Source organism: Erythrolamprus reginae, chromosome 8 (assembly GCF_031021105.1).
Source record: "Erythrolamprus reginae isolate rEryReg1 chromosome 8, rEryReg1.hap1, whole genome shotgun sequence".
NCBI classification, from domain to species: Eukaryota; Metazoa; Chordata; class Lepidosauria; order Squamata; family Dipsadidae; genus Erythrolamprus; species Erythrolamprus reginae.
The window spans coordinates 3,992,560-4,003,138 of record NC_091957.1 but is presented as its reverse complement, the minus strand read 5'-3'; positions in this window follow the sequence as shown (position 1 = coordinate 4,003,138).

The window sequence follows — 10,579 nt, the reverse complement described above, 5'->3', positions numbered from 1 at the left end:
GTCAAGTTTATTTCAAGTTTTAATAGCACAGCGGAGCTGAGGTTTTTTTATTATTATTACGATTATTATTCCAGCTTGGTGGCTGGGCATGGTGAAGCTACTTCAGCAGGAAGACAGGTAGGTGATTAGGCAGACAGACAGACATTTTATAGAACAGATGATAGAATGGATAGTAGGTAGATTGATGAGAGAGAGCTGATGGGATAGATAGAATAGAGAGAGAGAGAGAGATGACAAATAGACAGACAGATACTGTGTTTCCCTGAAAATAAGACCCTGTCTTATATATATATATATATATATATATATATATATATATATATATATATATATATATATATATATATATATATATATATATATATATAACCCTGAAATAAGTGTTTGGCCTTATTGCCATGCACTGCAAAGCCTGATTGGGCTTATTATCAGGGAATGTCTTATTCGAATAGGAAACTGGATGGACGGATGGATGGATGGATGGATGGATGGATGGATGGATGGATGGATGGATGGAGAAAGAGAGGGAGGGATAAATAGATGGATAGATGGATCGGATAGATAGATAGATAGATAGGTAGGCAGGCAGGCAGGCAGGCAGGCAGGCAGGCAGACAATTTATAGATGATAGAGTGGATAGGAGATAGATTGATGAGAGAGAGAGGTGATAGGAAGAATGGAATGGAATGAAATGGAATGGAATGGAATGGAATAGAATAGAATTCTTTATTGGCCAAGTGTGCTTGGACATATGGTATAAGGAATTTGTCTTTGGTGCCTATGTTCTCAGTGTACATAAAATAAAATATACATTTGTCAAGAATCATGATGTACCACACGATAGTCCAGGTACCAATAAGCAATCCAATCATATTAGGAACCAGTCAATTGAAATCATAAGGATACAAGCAACAAAATTTGTCATACAATTATTTGTGGGAGGAGATGGGTGATGGGAATGATGAGAAGACTAATAGTAGCCTTAGGGGATAGTTTGACAGTGACAAGGGAATTATTTGTTTAGAAGAGTGATGGCGTTGGATGAAAAAAATGTTCTTGTGTCTAGTTGTTCTGGTCTGCAGTGCTCTGTAGCCTTGTTTTGAGGGTCGGAGCTGAAGCCACTGACGTGTTCAAAATCAACCCACGAAGGGCAGCCAAGCACATATTCACACCCATATATATGAATAAACAAAGATCTGGGGAAATAAATTTCTCTGGGTCATCTTCAACAGTAGAGACCTTCAAATTTCTAGGTTCTATCATATCTCCAGACCTAAAATGGTCACCTAACATCAAAAACATCATCAAAAAAGCACAACAAAGAATGTTCTTTCTGCGTCAGCTAAGGAAGCTCAAACTGCACAAGGAGCTGCTGATCCAGTTCTACAAAGGAACCATTGAGTCTGCCATCTGCACCTCTATAACTGTCTGGTTTGGTGCTGCAACCCAACAAGACCGACACAGACTTCAGGGGAGAATCAGAACTGCAGAAAAAACAATTGCTGCCAACCTGCCTTCCATTGAGGACCTGTATACTGCACGAGTCAAAAAGAGGGCGGGGAAAATATTTACTGACCCCTCACATCCTGGACACAAACTGTTTCAACTCCTACCCTCAAAACGTTGCTACAGAGCACTGCACACCAAGACAACTAGACACAAGAACAGGTTTTTTCCGAACGCCATTACTCTACTAAACAAATAATTCCCTCAACACTGTCAGACTTTCTACTAAATCTGCACTTCTATTCTACTAGTTTTTCTCATCATTCGTATCACCCATCTCCTCCCATGTTGACTGTATGACTGTAACTTGTTGCTTATATCCTAAGATTTTTATTAATATTGCTTCTTCATTGCTTATTTGACCCCTATGACAATCATTAAGTGTCGTACCAGATGATTCTTGACAAATGTATATTTTATTTTATGTACGCTGAGAGCATATGCACCAAGACAAATTCCTTGTGTGTCCAATCACACTTGGCCAATAAAATTCTATTCTATTCTATTCTGTTTCCGTCGTGTAGAACGGCACGGCATGAGCTAAACAGCACGGCGTGATTTACCATGAAGCAACTGGGGCTGTCCTTACGACATGCTTCAAAATAGTCAAGATGAAAGGCAGAACAGTGTGACCGAAGCTTTATCCCCTTTTTGTGATGTGTGCCATCTTGAATTCTTTCTCTCTTTTTTTAGTCTACTGTTTGTAATTTATTTATTTTGTCAAGCAATTATAGGGTGGTAATTTGTACAAATAAAACATTAGATAACTAATGATATAAAGTAACAAAAGAAGACAGTAGACAGAGACGGTAGGCACAGTGGTGCGCTTATGCACGCCCCTTACAGACCTCTTAGAAAGGGGATTGTAGATAGTCTAAGGTTAAAGGTTTTGGGGTTAGGAGTAGAAACCACAGAGTCAGGTAGTGCATTCCAGGCGTTGATTACTCTGTTGCTGAAGTCGTATTTTTTGCAGTCAAGTTTGGAGCGGTTGACATTGAGTTTAGAATAGAATAGAATAGAATTTTATTGGCCAAGTGTGATTGGACACACAAGGAATTTGTCTTGGTACATATGCTCTCAGCGTACATAAAATAAAATATGCATTTGTCAAGAACCATGTGGTACAACACTTAATGATTGTCATAGGGGCCAAATAAGCAATGAAGAAGCAATATTAATAAAAATCTTAGGGTTTGGTTTAACCTTCAGACCCTTTATCGACTTTGTCAGTGATTTCTGATTTTACGGCGACGGGAGTTAATCCTTTAATAACACGCAGGGAATCTTCAAAAGAATTTATTTTACAGGACTTTGTTGAATTTGGCCAAGGAAAGAGAATAAACCAGACAAGTTAATGAATTTTGAGTACGTTTGATTACACAAAGCCCCAGCAGACGGGTAAATCAATGGAAGTTCTGTTCTGTACCTGTTAAACAGGTCCTGCATCTTTTGGAAGCGTGAGGTTTGGTGGTCTCTGAGATTATTCGGAGGGTGGTGGTGTTAACAGACGTTTCTTCACCCAGTTAGGTAGCATCATCAGTGCCAAAAGGAAGTGGGATGGAGGAGAAAGAGAAGGAGGGAGAAAAGCAGGGGGAAAGGATGAGGAGAAGGGGAGGAAGAAGAGAAGGAGGAGGTCAACGACTGTGGGGTCTTTGGTGGTCTCTGGAGCTGGGTGGTTTTCTTAAGACGTCTCTTCACCCCGTTAGATAACATCATCAGTGCTAAAAAGGAGTGGCATTTCTAGAGGAAGAGGAGAAGGATTGTGCGATCCTTGTCGCTCTCAGTGCTTGGTTGTTTTCTTATTTTATTTATTTATTATATTTATGAGATTTGTATGCCGCCCCTCTCCGTAGACTCTTGCCGGCATTTCGACACCCAACTAGGTAAAATCATCAGTGTTTGTGAGTGTGGGATTAGCGTAAACGGGGATTCGCACTAGGAAAACCGTCAAGCAGCAAACAACACTCTAACCCCTCATCACTCACGCCTTGACTACTGCAAGGCGTTCTATATGGGGCTACCCTTGAAGAGCGTTCAGAAACTTCAGCTGGTGCAAAATAATAATAATAGTATTAATTTATTAGATTTGTATGCCGCCCCTCTCCGAAGACAGCAGCACACGAAATTATGGGTGCAGCAAGGTACGCTGGTATCACACAAACTTTACGCAAGCTGCATTGGTTACCAATTAGTCTCCAGATGCAATTCAAGGTGTTGGTTATCATCCTTAAAGACCTAAATGGCTCAGGGCCAGACTATTTACGGGACCGCCTCCTCCCTCCTCCCTTGCTACAGCCAGTAAAGGCCCACAGAGTTGGCCTTCTCAGGTCCTGTCCGTCAAAAAATATTGGTTGGTGGGACCTTGGGGAAGAGCCTTCTCTGTGGCTGCTCCGACCCTTTGGAACCAATTGCCCTCAGAGATCCTCACTATCTGTAGTCCTAGTGGACAACCATTTAAATAGGAGCCAGCCATGTTGGTTCTTGGCTGCATTAATAGAGGGATAGAATCAGGATCATGTGAAGTGTTAATACCGCTTTATAAGGTCTTTGTAAGGCCACACTTGAAATATGGCATTCAGTTTTGGTCACCACGATGCACAAAGGAGGTTGAGACTCTAGAAAGAGTGCAGAGAAGAGCGACAAAGATGATTAGGGGAACTGGAGGCTAAAACATATGAAGTACAGTTGCAGGAACTGGGCATGGCTAGTTTAATGAAAAGAAGGACCAGCGGAGACATGATAGCAGCCTTCCAGTATCTCAGGGGTTGCCTCAAAGAAGAGGGAGTCAAGCTATTTTCCAAAGCACCTGAGGGTAGAACAAGAAGCAATGGGTGGAAACTAAACAAGGAGAGAAGCAACTTAGAACTAAGGAGAAATTTCCTGACAGTTAGAACAGCTGATCAGAGGAAGAATAAGTTGCCTCCAGAAGTTGTGAATGCTCCAACACTGGAAGCTTTTAAGCAGATGTTGGATAAGCATCGGTCTGAAGAAGTATAGGGTTTCCTGACTAAGCAGGGGGTTGGACTAGAAGACCTCCAAGGTCTCTTCCAACTATTGTTGTTGTTGTTATCGTTATCATTATCATTATTGTTTTTGTTGTTTTGTTGTTGTTGTTGTTGTTGTTGTTATTATTATTATTATTATTATTATTATTATTATTATTATTATTATCCACCCTACCGGTCTTCTAGAAAGCCGTTAAAACCTGGCTTTTCCGGCAGGCCTGGAATTAAGAAAGACTGTGTGTATGTATGGTTTTCAAGTTCGTTCCTTACGTATTTTTTTTTAATATTTTTTTATTTTACAAATATGACATACAAGACAAAAGAAAAAACTTTCCTTAAAAAACATATATATACAACATTTGGGAAATGAAAGTTTCCCCACTTTTTTTTTATATATTTGATCAGAGAATTACACTTCTTTTACATAATATTAATTTTTGAATTCTTTTATTTGACGTGTTGCTTTGCATAAATTTTTATTTATTTATTTCTTTTAGCCAATCATAAAATTTTGCCCATGTTTTATAGTAATCTGATTCTTCTTTTCCCGCTAATCTTTTGGATAGCCTGTCCATCTCCGCACAGTCTAGTATTTTTATAATATTGCTATTTTATCATTGCTACATTTTTCCTTGGTTTTTTTTAGTAATTATTGTTAGCTGCCCTGAGTTCTTTTGGAGTGGGCAGCATACAAATGTAAATAATAAATAAATGAATGACCAAAAAACTACAAAGGAAATGGGGGCGGGAAATCACCCAAACTGGAAGCAAAACCCCGCAACCCGCTAACACTGGTGACGTTCCCTAGCCAGGGAATGAAACGTTGCATGCAAGCAACTGGTGCCCCTTTGAACTTCACCTGCTCCGGTGGTTTGCGTGAGTTGGGGATAATCCCAGTTTTATTTCTTGCCTCGATGGACACAGCCAACCATCTAGATGCCTCCATCGCACCTCGAGTGTGGCACGCTAGGAATGTTGGCTTGGTGGACACACACAAAAAAGATACACAAACCCACACACACAGGTATTTTCCCAAAGGCAGCGGGCTTTATGCCACGTCATCCTGCCAACGGCGAGTTGGTGAGATTCTTTTTTGAAACTTGGCACCTGGGCAAATCCTGTCGCTTCAGTGAATTCACATAAAGGTGTCGAGAGAGTCAGCGGAAAAGAGGGTGGAGGAGAAAGCGACGTCTCTCTGACTTTTCCGATAGCCCGATAAGGGGGCGGAGGAGGAATAATGAAATAAAAAATAAACTTGTCTCTGGTTCTTCCTGATAGCCAAAGGAGGTGGGGAACGAAACCATTGCTGTCTTTCCCTGATAAGCTCCACTTAGAAACATAGAAGATTGACGGCAGAAAAAGACCTCCTGGTCCATCTGGTCTGCCCTTATACTATTTCCTGTATTTTATCTTAGGATGGATATATGTTCATCCCAGGCATGTTTAAATTCAGTCACTGTGGATTGACCAACCACGTCCTCTGGAAGTTTGTTCCAAGCATCTACTACTCTTTCAGTCAAATAATATTTTCTCATGCTGCTTCTGATCTTTCCTTCAACTAACTTCAGATTGTGGCCCCTTGTTCTTGTGTTCACTTTCCTATTGAAAACACTTCCCTCCTGAACCTTATTTAACCCTAAATGTTTTGATCACGTCCCCCCTTTCCCTTCCGTCCTCCAGACTCTACAGATTGAGTTCATGAAGTCTTTCCTGATACGTTTTATGCTTAGGACCTGCCACCATTTTTGTAGCCCGTCTTTGGACCCGTCCAATTTGATCCATATCTTTTTGTAGGTGAGGTCTCCAGAACTGGACACAGTGTTCCAAATGGGGTCTCACCAGCACTCTATATAAGGGGATCACAATCTCCCTCTTCCTGCTTGTGATACCTCTAGCTATGAAGCCAAGCATTCTACAGTGGTACCTCTCCTTAAGAACTTAATTTGTTCCGTGACCGGGTTTTTAAGTAGAAAAGTTTGTAAGTAGAAACAATTTTTCCCATAGAAATCAATATAAAAGCAAATAATGTGTGCAAACCCATTAGGCAAGAAATAAAAGCTCGGAATTTGGATGGGGGGGGGAGGAGGAAGAAGAGGAGGAGGACAGTTGCTGCCCAGAGCGAAGGGAGCGTTTCTTTTCTCTGGGTGCTGGCAGAGGTTTATTCCCTCTCCAAGCGCCCAGAGAAAGGAAAATGCTTCGTTCGCTCTGGATTGCCAAAGCCTCCTTAAACACCACCAAAAGGCTCTTCTGGCAGCCCAGAAAAGCCCAAGATGGCTGGGATTAAAGGGGGAATGGCAGGAAACTGGCCGGGCCTTAGTGCTGCTCTCAAATTTGCTGGGAAGTTTTTCTGGGCTCGGGTTCTTAAGTAGAAAATGGTTCTTGAGAAGAGGCAAAAAAAATCTTGAACACCCGGTTCTTATCTAGAAAAGTTCTTAAGTAGAGGCGTTCTTAAGTAGAGGTACCCCTGTACTTGCTTTCCCTACCGCCTGACTGCACTGTTCACCCATCTTGAGACTGTCAGAAATAAATTTCATGCCATGTTCTGGTTTACCCATACTTAACATTCCGTGAGAAAAACACCATGTGCTAAAGTTTCCAGGGATAAAAAAATATCAAGATAAGACAAGAGAGAAGAGAAAATCACCATGTGGTAAAGTTTCCGGGGGGGGGGGGGATGAGAGGATATCAGGATAGAAGACAAGGAAAGAATTCAGAAAGAAGAGAAAAATCAAAAATCATGTGGTCACCTTTCCAGGGTGGGAAACCAGGATAGGAGACAAGGAAGAGAAAAAGGACAAAGCTATCATCATCACCAAGGTTTCTTTTTATTAAATCACGTCTTAAAAGCTAGAAACTTTTAACACTCGGTTCTAGGCAACCCCCTCAGAGAAGCAACCTGGCTGAAGTAGGGCAGGCCCAAAAATGTTCACCTAGCCATGAACAGAGAGAAACAGAGAAAGAGAGTTTTAGTCTTCATTAAGGACACTAAAGGAAGGAAGTTGAGAAGTCACGAGACACTTATACGCAGATCCGGTGGCCCTGGCGTTATTTTTCAGCAAAATGTTTCTTCAGTTCGTAGACTTCCTGCGGTATCCAAGGTCCAGCGGCCGCTCTTTGAAGGTTTGGGTGGGTGGAAATCCCACGTTATGGCTGGGCTTGAATGGGGCAAGAGGCAAGCCGCCTCTCCAATGGGCCACTGGTCACTTCGGAAGTCAAAATGGTGGTTTCGAGCAGGTGGGATTTTCCGCGGGACGCGAGAGTTGTTTCTTTTGCATGTCCATCTTTGCTGGGAGGTCTTCCGAACACGCCAGGTGTGGTATCCAAGACCCCAGTCCATGCCGTTCCACAAATCTTCTCAAAACCGGCCAGATTGCATACGAGAAAGTCTTTTTCCCCCATTCTTAAAAAAATCTGTACAGTATTTTATTTCCCCCAATAAAATGAACCGTTTAGTTCTTCTCCTTCAAAGGCAAAGATCTCACGTCTCTTTTCCCTACTCTGCACCCCTTTCATCCTCACAACAACCCTATGAGGTAGGTAGGCTGACGAACCTAAGGTCACCCCGTGATTTTCAGGGCAGCGTGAGGATTCGAATCCAGGGTTTTCTGTATTCTCTTAGAGCATCATTAACCCGATCATGGCTATGAAATGTTCCATACCAACATATTCCTTGAACCTATGACTTTGTCATAATTCAACCCTGATCATATGGAGTCAAACCAGCCTTTCCATTATACTGGGGATATTACAAAGCCATTCATTTGACATTGGGATTCTTGTGGTATATATATATATATATATATTTGTTTTCGTAGATTTTCATGGGTATATGTATGTAGATTGTTCTGAGTTCGGGTTTTGCTCCATGTAATATTTTGAGTGTCTATGCGACGTTTCGTTGAAATCACATTCACCATCATCAGGCTGAAGAAAATTTATACAGAAGAATTACTATGGAAGCCATAGAGATAGAGAAGCACCCCTTCAGCATGAACAAACGGGATGACACGTCCTGCCTACCAGAGATTTGGAAACCAGCCTTAAACAAAAAAACATATCATAATAATCACCATGTCAATCCTTCAAGTAATTGTGATTCCACCAACCAATCAAATCACTAAAACATAGACACCCAATCTATTTGCTACATTCAAACCAAATCTCCACCCCCAACACTATATATAAGGAACAAATGGCAGTTGCAAACATTCCATATTTACAGCACCACGAAGCTTAAAACTTCAGCCTGATGATGGTGAATGTGATTTCACCGAAACGTCGCATAGACACTCAAAATATTACACGGGGCAAAACCCGAACTCAGAACAATCAAATGTTAAGATGACAACCATCGATTCAACTTTCTACCATTTTATTGAAAGGGTAAGACAACATCGGGGAGCCAAAGTTAACCTTGGTTCTGCCCTAACTTCACATTTCTGCCCAAACTGCACATTATGATGGCATGCAGGCTACATGTGTTGTGTTTCCCAAAAAAATAAGACCTCTCCAGAAAATAAACCCTTCCCCCTTGAAAATAAACCCTTGCCCCTCAAAAATAAAACCTTTTGAGAAAATACCATTTCCGCTGTTTAAGGTTAGGGAGACAGAGCTGGAAATCAGGTAAGACGGCGAGAGGAGCTCCGTTTTGTTCTACGCGCCCCAAAATAATAAGACCTCCCCAAAAATAAGGCCAAGCGCTTATTTTGGGGTGCAAAAAAAATATAAGACAGGGTCTCATTTTCGGGGAAACACAGTAGTCCATATCTCAGAGGGGGTTGCCTGAGAAACAGAATTGCAAGACTTGTTACAAAACGAATTTGGTCCTGGGGACCAAATGATTATGGAGGAGTAGATCAGTGAGGTCATAGCCCCCCAATGTTTATTGCTATAGACTCGGATTTGTAAGCTCCGGTTAACGCCTTCCTACAACAACTAGCAGTTTTACGACGAGGAGCTTTGGTATAGGTAGGAATATCTCCCCTCTTCCTATCTTTCATGGTTTACACATACTACAGCAGCGGTCCCCAAACTATGGCCCGTGGGCCACATGCGGCCCCCTGGGGCTAATTATCCGGCCCGCGGGTGAGTGACAGGAGCACATCTAATTTTCCATGAATAAAATGCAGTATTTTGTTAGTAACTAATATCAATCATCAAAAAAGTTGCAATTTTTTTTTCTAATTTTCTCATCCAGCTACATTCATTTTCTTTCAATTAAACTCCCTCCTCAAAAAAGTACAACACTTATTAACCATTATGCCAAAGTGCTTCCTTCTTTCTTTATACATTTTTCTATAAGCCAAGAAAACCTTGTATAGCCAATCAGATGTTAACAAAAGAAAATTAAAAACAAAACATAAACATATATGAATTTCAGACTTCTTCCCCCCCCCTCTAAATACTACGTTCCCGTTTTGTTTTTTTTACTTTAAAATAAGGTATGTGCAGTGTACATAGGGATTTGTTCATAGGTTTTTTTAATAGTCCGGCCCTCCAACAGTCCGAGGGACAGTGAACTGGCCCCCTGTGTAAAAGGTTTGGGGGGCCCTGTACTACAGTGACCTTACAGTGTTGGAAGATTGAACACACTCAACGTACAGAGAGGGTCTGAATGGGTGGGATTTAGCAAGGGGTCTCTCCCAGCGTTGGTAATTCCAGATGGCACCATGCCTTTAGTGCATTAATTTATCCCGCAATTGTAGGTTGCAAAGTAATAATGCGAGGAAGAACCACAATCCTGACGGGTCAAGGCTGTCCTCGGAATCCCTGGTCTCTAGTAACATGGCGATCAACTTCGCCTTGTAGGAGAAGAGTAAAACTAGGGAGAGGGAGTTAAGTGTGTCATGAGCTTAGAGTCATTATATAGCCACAAGCGGTCCAACTCCAGCCTCTTAGGTAAAGTAAAGCTTCTCCTTGCACATAAGTGCTAATCGTTCCTGACTCTAGGGGGCGGTGCTCATCTCTATTACAAAGCCAAAGATCCAGCACTGTCCGAAGACATCTTCGTGGTGATGTGGCTGAACGCCAAAGGGGCATGGAACGCCAAAGGTGATCCCTATTTTTCT